General features: G+C 38.7%; 1 long non-coding RNA gene across 1 annotated transcript in view; it reads right to left on the bottom strand.

The window, feature by feature from the left end:
• Positions 1–402: 402 nt before the first annotated feature.
• The window catches only part of LOC138756216 (uncharacterized), a 43,794-nt gene continuing 27,149 nt past the window's right edge, over positions 403–17,047 (bottom strand). The window contains exon 3 of the long non-coding RNA XR_011352874.1: positions 403–783. This is a non-coding gene — a long non-coding RNA (uncharacterized lncRNA). The remainder of the gene's footprint in view (positions 784–17,047) is intronic.

Genomic DNA, 17,047 nt, shown 5'->3' on the forward strand with positions numbered 1-17,047 from the left:
TCAACTCTCTTGAACGTCATTGCATCCTTTCTTAAATGAGGAGCCCTAAACTACTCACAATACTCTAAGTGAGGTTTTACCTGTACCTTATAAAACCTTATCATCCTTTTTATTTCTGCTACAAAGTGCATGGCTGTACACTCTCCAATATCATATTTCATTTGTCATTTCTCTGCCTATTCTCTAAATTTGTCTGAGTTCTCCTGCAACCTCCCTGTTTTCTCAACACTACCTGCTCCTTCACCTTCCTTTGTATCATCTGCAAACAGCCACAAATCCATTCATTCCATAATTTAAATCATGGATATTGATGAGTACATCACTTTTTTGTAAGGATATTGGAAGAACATTCATGGACCATTTTTCCTGTCCTTCATGAAATCTCTTGCCATGATGGAGCTTAGAGGAGAGTGATTTTATTTCAGGAGTCAGTGACACAGATGGTGTGCTACATCCATTGAAGCTGGGTGTGCATAATCAGGGGCTTGAAACTGAGTTCTGCCCTGAGAGAGGCCACCAACATTCCAACAGCCAGTTTGTCAGCTGGTGAATTTTTTTTATACAGAACCCAAGTTGATAGAATTTTTTCCAGTGCTTTGAGGTGCCAACTGTAGGATGTCTAAGCACAGCAGGAGGGTGGCAGTTGTGGCCACTTGGTCGAGCATGAGCTTCATGATGAGGTTGAAGCTTTGATCTTGAAGCAATCAGTCAACGGCTCTGTTGGTACATTGGAAGTAGTGGCAAATGTTGTTCTCAATTCTCACTTTCAGGAAGAGGTGGCTACTGAGATATAGAAACACACATTCAACTCATTATATACCTTGATTATTGCGACAATTATATTGTATAGCTGGGTTACATTAAAAAGGGATCCTTTACTTCTGGACTTGTAGGCCATTGCCCATTGGTCTCCAAATAAACAGCACAATGGGTACATCATAGTTAATGTTGGAGAGCTACTTGTCATAACATAGAATTCAACAATAACCTTGTATATACATGGAACAAGCAATTTACAAATACATAGTCAGCAAAATAATCACCATGATAAGTCTATCATTCAATGCTAAGTATTCTTGTGATGAATATCATGTTGGCATTTAATTATATCATCACATTACATCATGTACTCCAAAAAATTATAGACAGATAAAATAAGAAGCTTTTCTGTGTATCATAAATTATTACCGAGCTGACCTTGGTTGTGGGTTGGACTTGACATTTTTAATTCTCAAAAGTATCACCTCAGAAGGCACGTGTTGAGCATGCAACTTGTAGCAATTATGTGCCCCATGTACTTTACTGGCAACAGACATGGGAGAAGACAACACCACTTAAAGGAAGCTGCATAGTAAAGCTGTTGAGTGGTGCCACACACCACATTGCATAAAATATTGCCTGAAGCCATCCCCACATGGATTGGCAGATCACGCTTTCAGCTGATTATTTGCTGCATTGTATTTAGCAAGGCACACATTTAAGCCACAGCTTACAATTGATTTACAACTGCACAGGACTTTACACAAAAAAAAATGGGAGGCTGTAAGATAAGATGCAGATTATATACACGTTTGGAATTGTAAATGTTCTTCAATTTAAGTGACAAAATTCCCTTCCAAAATCCATCTGATACAAAGAAGGTTTGAACTGCATGCAAGTCAAATGGCATACGTTATTGAGTCCTTTGAAGGACATCACCTGCCAAGTCCTCATTGAAATTGAAATCACAAGTCCATATCAACCTCAGGATTTGCCCAGTTTATTTCCAAAATGTGGCTCTCCATCTCAGTCAGTCCCACGTAAACATAAACACAACCACATGCCAATTACACATTATTAATATATTGTATGAAATATTGTAGAGGTTGTGTTTATAGCTTACCTAGAAATATTAACTATGGGAAAATTTATGTTATAATTGATATTTCTAGGTAGGCTATAAACACAACCTCTACAATATACCATAGCAAGCCTTGTTTACACCGGAGCCATCATTATCTGTTATCAGAGAGGAGTGGATTTCTGATATTATTGAAGCCACTGGCTCTCAAAGCCTGGCCTCCTACCCACCACAACTGCAAGATGAAATTCATGGGATTGATAGTGTAAAGCTTGGTAAAGTTAATATTTCAGAAAAAACAAGTGTAAGTATCCAAAGAGTTGACATCTCCACATTTCTGAAAACAGATGTACAAACAAATGGCTATAAACTTTGTTACACTCCAAATTCTTCCTCAGTAGAAAATATCCATGGATTGTAATAGAATTTCACACTGCATAATCTGGCCTTTTCACTTCCTGAAAATTAACTTTAAATTTAAATTTAAATTAATATAATACCATCTATTTCCCATTCAGCCCCACTGCCTAGTCTTCTCCCATATCCTGGCTAATCAAGAACCTATCAATCTCTGTCTTAAATACACTGAATGATCTGGCTTCCTCAACCATCAGGGGCAAGAAAATCCACAGATTTACCACCCTCTGACTAAGAAATTCCTCCTTCATGGTGAAATGCAGACACTTCCACCTGCCTAGGTGATTGTCGCAATTCACGTTCCACCTGCGGCTAATGAGTGTGAAGCCCAGACATCTCACTTTGACAGTGCCTTGGCCCAGACATCTCACCCTGACAGTGCCTTGGCCCAGACATCTCACCCTGACAGTGTCTAATGAGTGTGAAGCCTAGACATCTCACCCTGACAGTGCCTTGGCCCAGACATCTCACCCTGACAGTGCCTTGGCCTAGACATCTCACCCTGACAGTGCCTTGGCCCAGACATCTCACCCTGACAGTGCCTTGGCCTAGACATCTCACCCTGACAGTGCCTAATGAGGGTAAAGCCCAGACGTCTCACCCTGACAGTGCCTAATGAGAGTGAAGCCCAGACATCTCACCCTGACAGTGCCTTGATTATAGCTGGTCACTACAACCAAGTCAAAATGAAAACAGTCTCACCATGGTTTGAAGAGCATATTATCTTCACCACCAGAGGACAGAATATCCTGGATCAGTTGTACACCAACACCTGCTGATGGATACAAGGCTTCCAGTTGCAATGTTGCTCACATCACATATTTGTCCTGCTAACCCCAGCATAGAGACAACTGGCAAAATTAACTTAACTATTTTGCAGGGAGTTCAGGATGTGGCTAGATGGGGTTGGGGCGGGGGGGGGTGGGTGGGTGGAGGCAGGGGGCACACCAGAGCTACGGTCTGCTATGAGTCCATGGATTGGAGCTGTTTTAGGGGAATAACCACCTACAAAGGTCATATAAACATCGGGGAGTACATTAATGGGCTACATGTGCATTGAGGGTGTCACCAAGATCAAATGCTTTATAATTAGGGCTAAGCAGAAACCATGGTTGGATGCATATTTCGAGGCACTTCTCACAGCTTATGATGGCACTTCTCACAGCTCAGGACAGGAGACAAGATCAGCCAGAGCTGATGTTTTCCATGCAATCTGAAAGGCAAAACATGTGTGTGTACAGAAAATCCATTAAGAATCTATGGAGCACTGAGGAGTCACGTGATGGAGTAGTGGCCGGACGGTGAACTCCAGCCCTCTCCAGAAAAGTCGGGAAAAACAAGAGAAAATACAAAGGCACAGAAATACAAGTTAAAGAAAAGTGAGTATAAAGGTGGAAAGAAGATGGAGACAAAAGGAGAAAAATCAAAATCAACGGAAAGAAGAGAGGAAGAGAAGACAACGGAGGAAAAAGGTGAAGGCCTTACCTGTCCGAAGAGGCCCGCTGTGGAGAGAAGACCCCACTACCTCAGGTCGGTAGAAAGAGAACTACAACAATGGCTCACAGAGCCGAGTAAAAGTGCGCAACCGCGCATGCGCGAGGAGTCGCGCATGCGCGATGCGCATACAAAAAAACACACCGACGGGAGGGGGGACCAGCTGGGGAGTCGATCTCCACAGCCGGCAACGACAGCTGCAGAACACCTGCAGCAAGAAGAGACCACAGAAGACAATGGAAACAAGAAAGAAGAGGAGGAAAGGGCAGCAAAGAAACAACAGATGGTCAACCTAGAGGAAGAAGAAGAGGAAGAGGAAGAGTACAGGGAAATAGAAGAAGAAAAGAAAGGCAAGGTAAAGGAGGTACTTGCTCTTGTTAGAGGATACATGGAGTCATTTAAAGAATGGCAAACACAGGAATTCAATGATTTAAGAAGAAGAATAAACAACACAGAAAAGAAAATAAATAAAATGGATATGACCTTAACAGAAATGGGGAAAAAAATGGACAAGATGGAAGAACGGGCAATAGCAGCAGAAATGGAGGTAGAAGACTTAAAAAAGAAATTGGAGGAATCTAATAAAAAAACTAAAGAGACACAAGAATTACTAGCCCAAAAAATAGATATAATGGAAAATTATAACAGAAGAAATAACATAAAGATAGTGGGCCTTAAGGAAGATGTAGAAGGCAAGAATATGAGGGAGTTTATAAAAGAATGGATCCCTAAGGCCCTAGGATGTCCAGAATTACAGCAAGAAATGGAAATAGAAAGGGCACATAGAGCATTGGCCCCTAACCACAACCACAACAAAAACCAAGATCTATTGTAGTAAAATTCCTAAGATATACTACAAGAGAAAAGGTACTGGAGAAGACAATGGAAAAAGTAAGAGAGGGCAACAAACCACTGGAGTATAAAGGGCAAAAAATCTTCATTTATCCAGATATAAGCTTTGAACTCCTAAAGAAGAGAAAAGAGTTCAATGCAGCAAAAGCGATTTTATGGAAGAAAGGATATAAATTTACACTGAAGCATCCTGCGGTATTGAAAATATTTATTCCAGGACAACAAAACAGACTATTCTCGGATCCAGAAGAAGCACGAAAATTTGCAGAACAATTACAAAAATAGACTGAGGGATGAAGACGGGTAATGAGAGCAAAAATTATCACGATTGATATGTATGTGGGTAAAGACAAAAATAGACTGAGGGATGAAGACGGGTAAGGAGGGTAAAAATGACCACGATTGATATGTATGCGGGTAAAGAGGTATAAGAGTGAATAGAGACAATGGGCATATGTGAAAGTATCTGTAATTAGAGGAAAACATAGAGAGTATAGACAAGAATTAATAAGGGAAGGTAATGGAATAGAGAGAATAAGGAGGGAACTAAAAGAGTGACCTTTGTGACATATAAAAAATGAAATCTTTTCTGGGGGGGGCTGGGTGGGGGAAAAGAGCGGTCACTGCAAAATCAGTTGACGCTTGCGAGTGGATTCGCAAATCCAAATGGAGAGGGGAGATGTGGTTGTCCGACAAGGGATAAAGGGCAACTCAGGAGGGGAAGGGGAGATTGGGGATAAAGAAGATAGAAATAGGAGAATAAGGAAAATGTTGGATGTTGTAGGAATGTTGTCTGGTAAAGAGTTGAAAATAAGAAAACAGAAATGGAAAAGGAGGAAAGGTAATGATGGAAAAACGGAAAGAGAAGATAAACAAAATATAAAATGGCTACGCTGAACTATATGACTCTAAATATTAATGGAATACATAACCAAATTAAAAGGAAGAAACTACTAAATTTACTGAAAAAGGAAAAAATAGATATAGCATTTGTCCAAGAAACACATTTAACTGAATTGGAGCACAAGAAATTAAAGAGAGATTGGGTAGGACATGTAACAGCAGCATCGTATAATTCAAAAGCAAGAGGAGTGGCTATATTAATTAGCAAAAATGTGCCATTTAAAATAGAAGAGGAAATAATAGATCCAGCAGGGAGATATGTTATGATAAAATGTCAGATATATTCAGAGCTTTGGAATCTACTTAATATATATTCACCTAACGAAGAAGATCAAAAGTTTATGCAAGATATCTTTTTGAAGGTAGCTAATACGCAAGGGAACATACTAATAGGAGGGGATTTCAATCTGAATTTGGATCCAAATATGGATAAAACGGGGAAAAAAATTAACAGGAAGAACAAAGTAACCAAATTTATAATTAAATCAATGCAAGAAATGAAACTTGTGGACATATGGAGGAAACAAAACCCAAAAGAAAAGGAATACTCATACTACTCGACTAGACATAAAACATACTCAAGGATAGACCTATTCCTGTTATCAGCCCACATACAAGGGAGAGTTAGGAAAACGGAATATAAAGCTAGACTATTATCGGACCACTCACCCCTGTTATTGGCAATAGAGCTAGAAGACATCCCTCCAAGAATGTATAGATGGAGATTAAACCCCATGCTACTTAAAAGACAGGATTTTAGAGAATTTATTGAAAAACAATTAAAAATGTACTTTGAAGTAAATACGGAATCAGTGGAAGATAAGTTTATACTATGGGACGCAATGAAAGCATTCATTAGAGGGCAAATAATAAGTTATGCAACCAAGATGAAGAAGGACTATAATCAGGAAACAGAGCAGTTGGAAAGGGAAATAATAAACATAGAAAAAAAATTAGCAATAAAGGAAGATACAACCAAAAGAAGAGAATTGGCGGATAAAAAAATAAAATATGAAACATTACAAACATATAAGGTGGAGAAGAATATAATGAAGACAATACAGAAATATTATGAACTAGGGGAAAAAACACACAAAATCCTAGCATGGCAGCTTAAGACAGAGCAAACTAAGAAAATGGTATTGGCAACAAGGAAAAAAGACAAACAAATTACATATAATCCAAAAGAAATTAAGGAAAACTTCAGAGAATTCTATGAACAATTATACCGAACCGAAAACGAAGGGAAAGAAGGGAAAATAGATGAATTTTTGACTAAAATTGAACTACCAAAACTACAAATAGAGGAACAAAATAAATTAACAGAACCATTTGGAACAGTAGAAATACAAGAGATAATAAAACATTTACCAAATAATAAGACACCAGGAGAGGATGGACTCCCAATAGAATTCTACAAAACATTTAAAGACCTAATAATACCGCCCCTCCTGGATGTAATCAACCAGATTGATGAGACACAAAACTTACCAGATTCATGTAAAACAGCAATAATTACAGTGATACTAAAACAAGGGAAAGATCCACTCTCACCAGCGTCATATAGACCAATATCTCTGCTAAACACAGATTATAAGATAATAGCTAAACTATTAGCGAACAGATTAGCAGAACAGGTACCGAAAATGGTAAATTTAGACCAAACTGGATTTATCAAAAAAAGACGCACAACAGACAATATTTGTAAATTTATTAACTTAATTCATGCAGTAGAAGGAAATAAAGCACCGGCAGTAGCAGTTGCTTTAGACGCAGAGAAGGCCTTCGACAGAGTAGAATGGAATTACTTGTTCAAAGTATTGCAAAAATTCAGTTTACCGGAGAAGTATATTAATTGGATTAAAGCATTATATAAGGGACCGTTAGCGAAAGTGACAGTAAATGGACATGTATCAAAGCAATTTAACTTAAGCAGGTCAACGCGGCAGGGATGCCCACTATCACCATTATTGTTTGCGCTAGCTATAGAACCACTAGCAGAATCGATAAGAAGAGATAATAATATAAAAGGAATAAAAATAAAAGACAGGGAATATAAAATCAGTCTGTTTGCGGATGATGTGATAGTGTACTTAACAGAACCAGAACTATCAATAAAAGAACTATATAAGAAATTGAAGGAATATGGAGAAGTGTCGGGATACAAGATAAACGTAAATAAAAGTGAAGCAATGCCTATGAATAACGCGGATTTCTCAAAATTTAAGGAGGAATCCCCATTCAGATGGCAAACGCAGGCAATAAGATACCTAGGTGTGCAAATAAACAAAAATCTAGGCCAATTATATAAACTCAATTACAATCCACTAATGAAAAAATTACAGGACGATTTAGAGCATTGGAAAGAGCTACCACTAACACTGATAGGAAGGATAAACTGTATTAAAATGAACATTTTTCCAAGGATACTATACTTATTTCAGGCATTGCCAATACAACTGACAGAAAAATTCTTCAAAGAGTTAAAGAAAATAATAAGGAGATTTTTATGGAGAGGGGGGAAACCGAGGATAGCACTAGACAAATTAACAGAATGGTATAAACAAGGAGGCTTACAATTGCCAAACTTCAAAAATTATTATAGAGCCGCACAATTAAGGTACCTATCAGATTTTTATCAAACAAGGGAAAAACCAGACTGGACGAGACTAGAATTAGATAAAATAGGGGAAAAGATACCTGAACACATATTATATAAATGGGACGAAAAATTGGTACAACATAGAACTTCTCCAGTATTACACCATCTCCTCAATATATGGAAGAAGATTCATGTAGAAAGAAATAAAATAAATTACCAAATACCAAAACTAATATTGACGCAAAATAAGCTACTCCCTTTTACAATAGACAACCTTGCCTTTAGAAAATGGGAAAAAAAAGGGATTAAAAGAATAGAAAATTGTTTTTCAGGAGGTAGATTCTTATCCTTTGAACAAATGAGAGATAAGTACAATATAACGGGAGATACAGCGCTGGCATATTACCAACTGAGATCCTACTTGAAAGATAAATTAGGAAGCAACTTGAGTTTACCAGAGGGAAGTAACCTTGAATATGTGATTACAGATACAATGTTAATCAAAAGATTTATAAAAAATATGTATATTAAACTGCAAGAAAAGGAAAATGAGGAAACAAATGGTAAAACTAAACAAAAATGGGAACAAGATTTAAATATAAAGATAAAAAAGGAAACATGGGAGAAGTTATGCTCTGGAACGATGAGAAATACAATAAATACGAGGCTGCGTATGATACAATATAATTGGTTACACAGACTATACATTACACCGCAAAAGTTAAATAAATGGGACCCAACAGTATCTGATAGATGTTTTCGATGTAAAAAAGAAATGGGAACAACAATTCATGCAATCTGGACATGTGAGAGAGTAGAAAAATTTTGGGATGATCTCAATCAGATATTAAATAAAATAACAGAAAACAATATACCAAAGAATCCAGAGATCTTTCTCCTAAGTAACATAAAAAATAAAGAATTTGGAATTGACTTGGAGGATGCACAAAAAAGATTTGTTAAGATAGCCCTAGCTGTAGCAAAAAAATGTATTATGTCAACCTGGAAATTGGAAGATAATTTGAAAATACAACAATGGTATATAGAAATGAATAAATGTATTCCATTAGAAAAAATAACATATAGTTTAAGAAATAATATTGAAATATTCGAACAAGTATGGGAGCCTTACATTAAATACAATAGTGAAAACCTACCGGGAACAAACATTACCTAAGTTGATGGAAGGAGAAGAAAAGAAAAGAATGGACTCAGTAGAATTTCTGGTGTATTTTTGTTGAATGACAACATTGTCTAACTGAATTAATGCAACCTAGATTGTATAACTAAAATGGATGAGGGGGGGGGGGGATGGGGGGGTGGCTTGGGAGGAGGGAGGGGGGAGGGAGAAAAAGTCACTGTAAATGTGTGGAAAAGAAAAAGTGTATATCATGGCTATTGTGATTTATGGTGTGAAAAATAAAAAATTTAAAAAAAAAAAAAAAAAGAAGCTATGGAGCACTGGTGACACGAGGCACATGAGGCAAGGGATCAAGACAGAAACAGATCACAAGTCATCTTTGTGAGTTAAAGACTATGACCCTCCATTTCAAACAGACTGAATATCTTCTATGCATGGTTCAATGAAAAGAACAGGCCAGTGCTGAAGAAAGCTCCATAACCCCCTGATGAACGGGCCCCCTGCATAGCCATGGCCAAGGTGAAGAGAACCCTATCCAAGTTGAATTCACACAAGGCAGCGGGTCCAGACAATATACCTGGTTGGGTACTGAAGGACTACATAGACTGACAGAAGTCTTTATGAACATCTTCAACACCTCACTACAGTTGTCCATCATCTCCACGGGTTTCAAGATAGCCACCATCATCCCTGTACTAAACAGCCCTCAATGGCTACTGCACCATGGCATTAACCTCCCCCAATATGAAATCTTCAAATGTTTGGTGATGGAGCACATCAAGGTGTACCTCCTAGAGTCTTTGGACCTATTTCAATTCACCTTTTGCTGAACAGTTGTACTGATGATGGTATGGCATTGTCCTTAACCATGTGGAGAGCAAAACCTCATATGCCACACTACTGTTCATTGACTTCAGCTCAGCTTTTAAAATGATAATTCCCCAGAGCCTAGTGGAGAAGCTGTCCTCACAGGACCTCAACACTATGCTCTGTTCCTGGAATGACCACAATCTGTCCGAGTTGAGAGCAGAACATCAAGCACTGTCGCTTTGAGCACTGACATACCATCGGGTTGTGTGTTCTGCCTATTCCTGTTCACACTACTGAACCATGACAGCAACACCAAATCCAGCTCTAACAGAGTCATCAAGTTTGAAGATGACACAGCAGTAGTTGGCCTCATTAGCAAGATCGATGAATAGCATTACTGAGAGGTGGAAAATCTCATGATATGGTGTGACAATAACAACCTGAGTGTCAATGTGAGCAAGACTAGAGAGATTAACATAGACTTCAGGAGTACCAGGAACAAACATGAGAGTGCAATCAATCTGGTCGAGGAGAGAATTCCACTATTAAATCATTCAGCTGTGTGAGCACCTTCTCCCAAGAGATAGTAACTGCACTCATTTCCCTTTCCTGACACCTTTTGATATCTTACACACCACAGTGAAGTGATGCAGAAAATAATTTAGTTCCTCTGCCATCTCCCTGTCACTCATTATTTCTCCAGCATAATTTTCTAAAGGTTATATATTTGCACTCACCTCTCTTTTACTCTTTATATTCTTGAAGGAGTTTTGTGTATCCTCTTTGATATTACTTGCTTTTGTATTTTCATACTTCATCTTTTCCTTCCTTATGTTTTTCATTACCTTTGCAAGTTTTGAAAAACTTCCTAATCCTCTAGCTTCCCTTCCCACTAATTTTTGTTTCCTTGCTTTTATGTTGGCTTTGACTACCCTTGTCAACCACAATTGTAACATTTTTCCATTTCCTCTTTTTTTGGGTATGTACTTGTAGAACCATAGGAACACAGAATATTCCCGCTGAGAAACAGGCCCCTTCAGCCCTTCTAATCTGTGCCAAACCATTTTTCTGCCTCGCCCCACTAATCAGCATAAGGCCATAGTTCTCCATATCTCTCCCATCCATGTACCTGTCCAAATTCTTCTTAAGTGTTAAAATTGAGCTTGCATTCACCACTTCAGCTGGTAACTCGTTCCACACTCCAACAATTCTTTGTGCCAATAAGCTTAATAGAACAAAGAAAATAGAACACAACAGCACAGTACAGGCCCTTTGGTCTTCTTTGTTGTGCCAACCCATATATGGCTTTAAAAAAGTATTAAATCCTCCCTACCCTGTAACCCTCTATTTCTCTTCCATCCATGTGCCTGTCAAAGAATCTCTTAAATGCCCCCAATGTTTCAGCCTCCACAACCATCATCCCTGGTAAGGCATTCCAGGCACGCACAACTCTCTGCATAAAATAAAACATACCCCAATGCCTCCCCTAAACTTCCCTTCCTTCACTTTGAATTCAGTGGACTTTCCATCTACAGTCCCCTCCCTATCTATAGTTATGATACTACCCCTGACCAACAATGCTACTCCCCCCACCACTTTTCTACCTCCCATCCTATTCCTTTTAAAACGTCTAATCCCTGCTACCTTCATCAGTCAATCTTGCCCCTCCTCCAGCCAAGTCACTCCAATGGCCACAACACCATAATTCCACATACTGTTCCATGCTTTAAGTTCATTCCTTTATTCCTAATACACCTACCATTGAAATAGACACATTTCAACCCCTCTAGCTGGCTACCTTTATGTTTTGTTCCCTGCTGGTCCTGCCTCAAAAGCTCAGAACACATAGCATCATACTTTTGACCTTCTGCCCCATTCTCTGCACTCACATTCTGGTTCGCAACCCCCCCCCACCCCAACCCATCCTGCTCCAAACTAGTTTAAACCCTCACCAGCAGCTCTACCAAACCTGTGTGCCAGGATATTGGTCCTTTCCTGTTCGGGTGTAGCACATCCTTTTTTCAACAGGTCAGATCTTTCTGAGAAGAGATCCCAGTTATACCTGCTGTTCCACTGTCATCCCTGCTAGGGTATCTTTCCAGTCAACTTTGACCAACTCCTCCCTCATGGCTTCATAGTCCTCTTTGTTCAACTGTAATATTGACACTTCTGATTTTCCCTTCTCCTTCTCAAATTGTAGATAAAAACATCATATTCTGGTCACTATCTCCAAATGGCTCCTTTACTTAAAGTTCCCTTATCAAGTGTTAATTCGAGGTTAATTCCCAGGACGGTGGGACTGTCATATGTAGAAAGATTGGAGGACTGGGCTTGCATACCCTGGAATTTAGAAGGATGAGAGGGGATCTGATTGAAACATACAAGATTATTAAGGGATTGGACATGCAAGAGGCAGGAAACATGTTCCTGATTTTGGGGGAGTCCAGAACCAGAGGCCACAGTTTAAGAATAAGGGATAAGCCATTTAGGAGAGAGTTCAGGAAAAAACTTTTACACACAGAGAGTTGTGGATCTGTGGAATGCTCTGCCTCCAAAGGCAGTGGAGACCAATTCTCTGGATGCTTTCAAAAGTTAGATAGAGCTCTTAAAGATAGTGGTGTTAAGGTATATGAGAAAAAGGCAGGAACTGGGTACTGATTGTGGATGATCAGCCATGATCACAGTGAATGCTGATGCTGGCTCAAAGGGCCAAATGGCCTGCTCCTGCACCTATTGTCTATTGTCTGCTTTTTCTGCAATGCTTTTGCATTGAAATGGATCCACCTGAGAACATTTTCACCATGGACAACCCATTGACTTCCATCGTTGCATGCAATTTTTACATAATCTTTTCTCTCCTCCACTTCTCTATCTGCTCTGGCACCTTGGTCCCCGTCCCCTTGCAAATCTAGTTTCAACTCCAAAGCAGCACTAGCAAACCTTACTGCAAGGATATTAGTAGTTCACATACAATTTGTCCCACCTTCCCTGGAAGAGAGCCCAATGATCCAGAAACCTGAAGCCCTCTCTCCTGCACTGTGTCTTTAGCCATGTGTTATGCTGCATTATCCTTCTATTTCTAACCTCACTGGCATATATAGGAATCCTGAGATCACAATCCTGGTTATCCTGTTCTTCCAATTAGTGCCTAACTCCCTGAACTCTCCTTGCAGGACTTCCTCACCCTTCGTACCCGCACCTTCCTCATTTCTTGCAGCAACTCCACCCATTGCTGCTCTGTTGTTTTCCCTTCTGTTGCCCCCTTCCAATCTACTTTGGCCAGTTCCTCTCTAATGCCAGTATTTCCCTTTACTCCACTGAAATACTGACACATCTGACTTTAGTTTCTCCTTGTTAAATCTCAAATTGAACTCAGTCATATTGTGATCACTGCCTTTATGCTATGCTCTCTCTCATCTCTGGTTCATTACACAACATCCAATCCATTATATCTGATCCCCTGGTGGGTTCATCAACAAACTGTTCTAAAAGCCATCTCATAGGCTTTCTACAAATTCTCTCTCTCTTAACATTCAGCCTCTACCTGGTTCTTCCAAATTACTGGCATCTTATAATCTCCCAATACAACCATGACATTGCCCTTCTGATGCATCTTTTCTATTTGCTGTTGTAATTAAACATCCACATCCCGACTAAAGCAAGGATGTATTTATATACATGCCAACAGTTTATTTTCACCTTGCCATTTCTTAACCCACAAATACTCTATGCCTTCTGATCTTATCTCACCTCTTTCTATTGATTTAATGTTGTTCTTTACCAATAGAGCCATGCTACTCACTCTACTGACCAGACTGTCCTTTCAATTCATTGTATATCCTTGGACATTCAACTTCCAATGTCATCCATCCTTTAGCCATGACTCTGTGATGCCCATAACATCATACCTGACAAAGTGTAGCTGAACTAAAAGGTCATCCAATTTATTTCTTATTTTCAAAGGCATTTTAAAATCTCTCCAGTGTATCTTTGAAACTGCTCTGAAACTTCTTAAAGTTTTGCAAAAGTTCTTGAAAGTTTTATCAAATTGACAATGTGTTTTATCATTTGATCTTTGTCTTTCTTATTTTCTAAAAAGGAGCTTGACAAATTTTCTATACACTGAATAGGCACAACATTTTGCCCCATCCGTTCAATTGCAAAGCATACCTTAAGTGGGATAATTTTCGATATGGTGAGTTGTTGACTGTCATTTGATTCCTTATATTACCATGGATACTAGGGATATTAATAATTAAAGTTGTATATATTTCCATTGTATATCCTGCAAATATTCTTTTCTTATTTCCTGTAATATTATCTTTGAAATATAATATGTTTTATTAATGAAAATGGAGAAGTTTATAAAGGGATATTGAAATCTTTATTTTTCAGTAGCATGAGAATTGATGATGAAATTTACTCATGAATAAATCAACTGAGACACATATGCCCAAAAGGAATTTTGAAAAACAAAATGAATTTGACGGTACTTTTTACAAACCCAATTACTAAAACCCAACATATTTTCTCAAATAATAATAATTAGTAAAATTAATTCCATTTACCTTGACCATTACACAAACAGTCATAAACTCTGCGCAGCAACTCAGTCTTGATGTGGTCAGAGAGTTATTCATCACAAAATAGGCCTTTTGCCCCAACTCATCCACGCCAACCAAGTTTTCACACTGAGTTAGTCACTTGTTACAGATGCAGACCATCGTCTGAGTGAAAAGTTTCCTCTGATGTCCCCCTTTAATCCCTCTCCTTCATCTTACACCTATTCCCTTTAGGAAGAACAGTGTAAATTTGCATTATCCATGCCCCTCATGGTTTTATAAACATCAATAAGATCACACGTGAGCCACCTGTGTTCTACGCTCTTATCCTTTCAATAATTTCTCGAGCTTTTCTAACTTCTTTTCCATTCTATCTCAACGTGCTGTGTTTGAAAGAAATTGGGCCAAATTTTATTGGGTTCTGCTGACAGACCACAACTTGACATTTCTCAGACTCAATGCTAAGAAATTTGGGGTAGGCAGGAATGGGGTATTCACAAATTGAGTTCCACCTACAATCTCCTGCTTGTTCTCTGCCATCAGACTTGCATGGGAGTCTGATGGTGGAAAAAGAGTTGCTGATATTCTCCAGCACATATTGTAGGGAATTAATTTTCAGAACTTTCAAACCTTGGGATCTTTATAGAATCTGTGAACCTACATATTTGTATGGATAGGATTATAAATATACATAAGACTAAGTTCAAGTTTATTATTACATAAACAACCAGACAGAACAGCAATTCTCTGGAACACAGTGCACATACATACATATAATATACAGCACATCAAGATTATCTTTATATATTTTGATGCTTAAAGTTTTACTTTTTTTGTTTAATTTTAATGTAATTGGATTGTACTCAATCTAATCGACTTGAAAGAGTGCCTATTTTTTTCTCCCACTAATGCTGTTCGACCCACTGAGTTCCTCCAACAGATCGTGCTTGGTCTCAAATTCCAGCATCTGCAGTCTCTTGTGTATTCCTGTGCGAGTTGCTCAACCAGAGACCTCAGTCTGATTGAGCAGAACAGGTCATGAGCGGTGACACAGCTCCATCCGACTAATTTTCATTGAAATTGATTTGGACACTGTGCTGGTGAAACTCAGAGCAACAAAGCAGCCGTTGTGAGAGAAAAATGTTTAGGATCAGAATCCAATCTGAAATGTCAACCATTCCTTTTCTCCCACTGATGCTATTCAACCCTCAGTCTTCCTCCAGCAGAGCATCCAGAATAATTTTCATTGAAGTTAGTCATATAATATTTGGCTACCATGGATGAGCTTTGAGGTAGTGAACAACAGGAAGCATGCTTTTCTTTGAGAGTCTTTTCCCCAGGGTGGAAGTGTCAAATACTGGAGGCCAAATCTTCAAGGTGAGACTGGAAACATTTAAAAGAGATTTACAATGGATATATTTTTTGTGTATAAAAAAATTTGATAGATGCCCATAATGCAATGCCAGGGGAATTGATAGAAGCCAATATAATAGCCATGTTCAAGAGGTAATTCGACAGACACAAATTTTTTTAGAGTTTTTGAGGAGGTTTCCATGAGAGGAAAGGCTGTAGATGTTGTCTACATGGACTTTATTAAGTTAGCAAGAAGGCTCAGACAGTCGGTATTCTTGGTGAGGAAATTAACTGGATTTGACATTGGCTATATGAGAGAAGCCAAAGAGTGGTAGTGGATGGATGATTCTCAGATTGGAAGCCTGTGATATGTGGTGTGCCTCAGGGATCTGTGTTAGGAGCATGTTTGTTTATCATCAATATCAATGATCTGGATGATAATATGGTAAATTGGATCAGCAAGTTTGGAGATGACACAAAGATTGGAGGCATTGTGGACAGCGATAAAGGCTTTCAAAGCTTGCAGAGGGATCTGGACCAGCTGAAAGAATAGGCTAAAAATGGCAGATAGATTTTAATGCAGGCAGGTGTGAGATGTTGGATGATGGAAGGACAAACCAAGAATGGACTGAGGAATGCAGTAGAACGGAGGGATCTGCGAATACAGATTCCCTAAAAGTGGGATCACAGGTGGATAGGGTTGTAATGAGATCTTTTGGCAGCTTGGCCTTCATAAATTGAATTATTAAGTATAGTAGTTGAGGTGTTACAGTAAAGTTAATTAAGACATTGGAGTTTTGTGTGCTTTTTGGTTAACTGATGACAGGAAAGATATTAATAAGATTGAAAAAGTGCAGAGAAGATTTACTAAGATGCTGCCAGGACTTCAGGAACTGAGCTACAGGGAAAGGTTAAACAGGTTAAGATTTTATTCCCCGGAGCACAGAAGATGAGGGGAGATTTGATAGATATATTTAAAATTATGAGGGGGATAAACAAAGTCAATGTAGATAGGCTTTTTTTTCCCACTGAGTGTAGGTGAGATACAAAGCAGGGGAGCTGGTTTAAGTGTG

This window comes from Narcine bancroftii, chromosome 3, assembly GCF_036971445.1.
Source record: "Narcine bancroftii isolate sNarBan1 chromosome 3, sNarBan1.hap1, whole genome shotgun sequence".
Classification (NCBI taxonomy): domain Eukaryota; kingdom Metazoa; phylum Chordata; class Chondrichthyes; order Torpediniformes; family Narcinidae; genus Narcine; species Narcine bancroftii.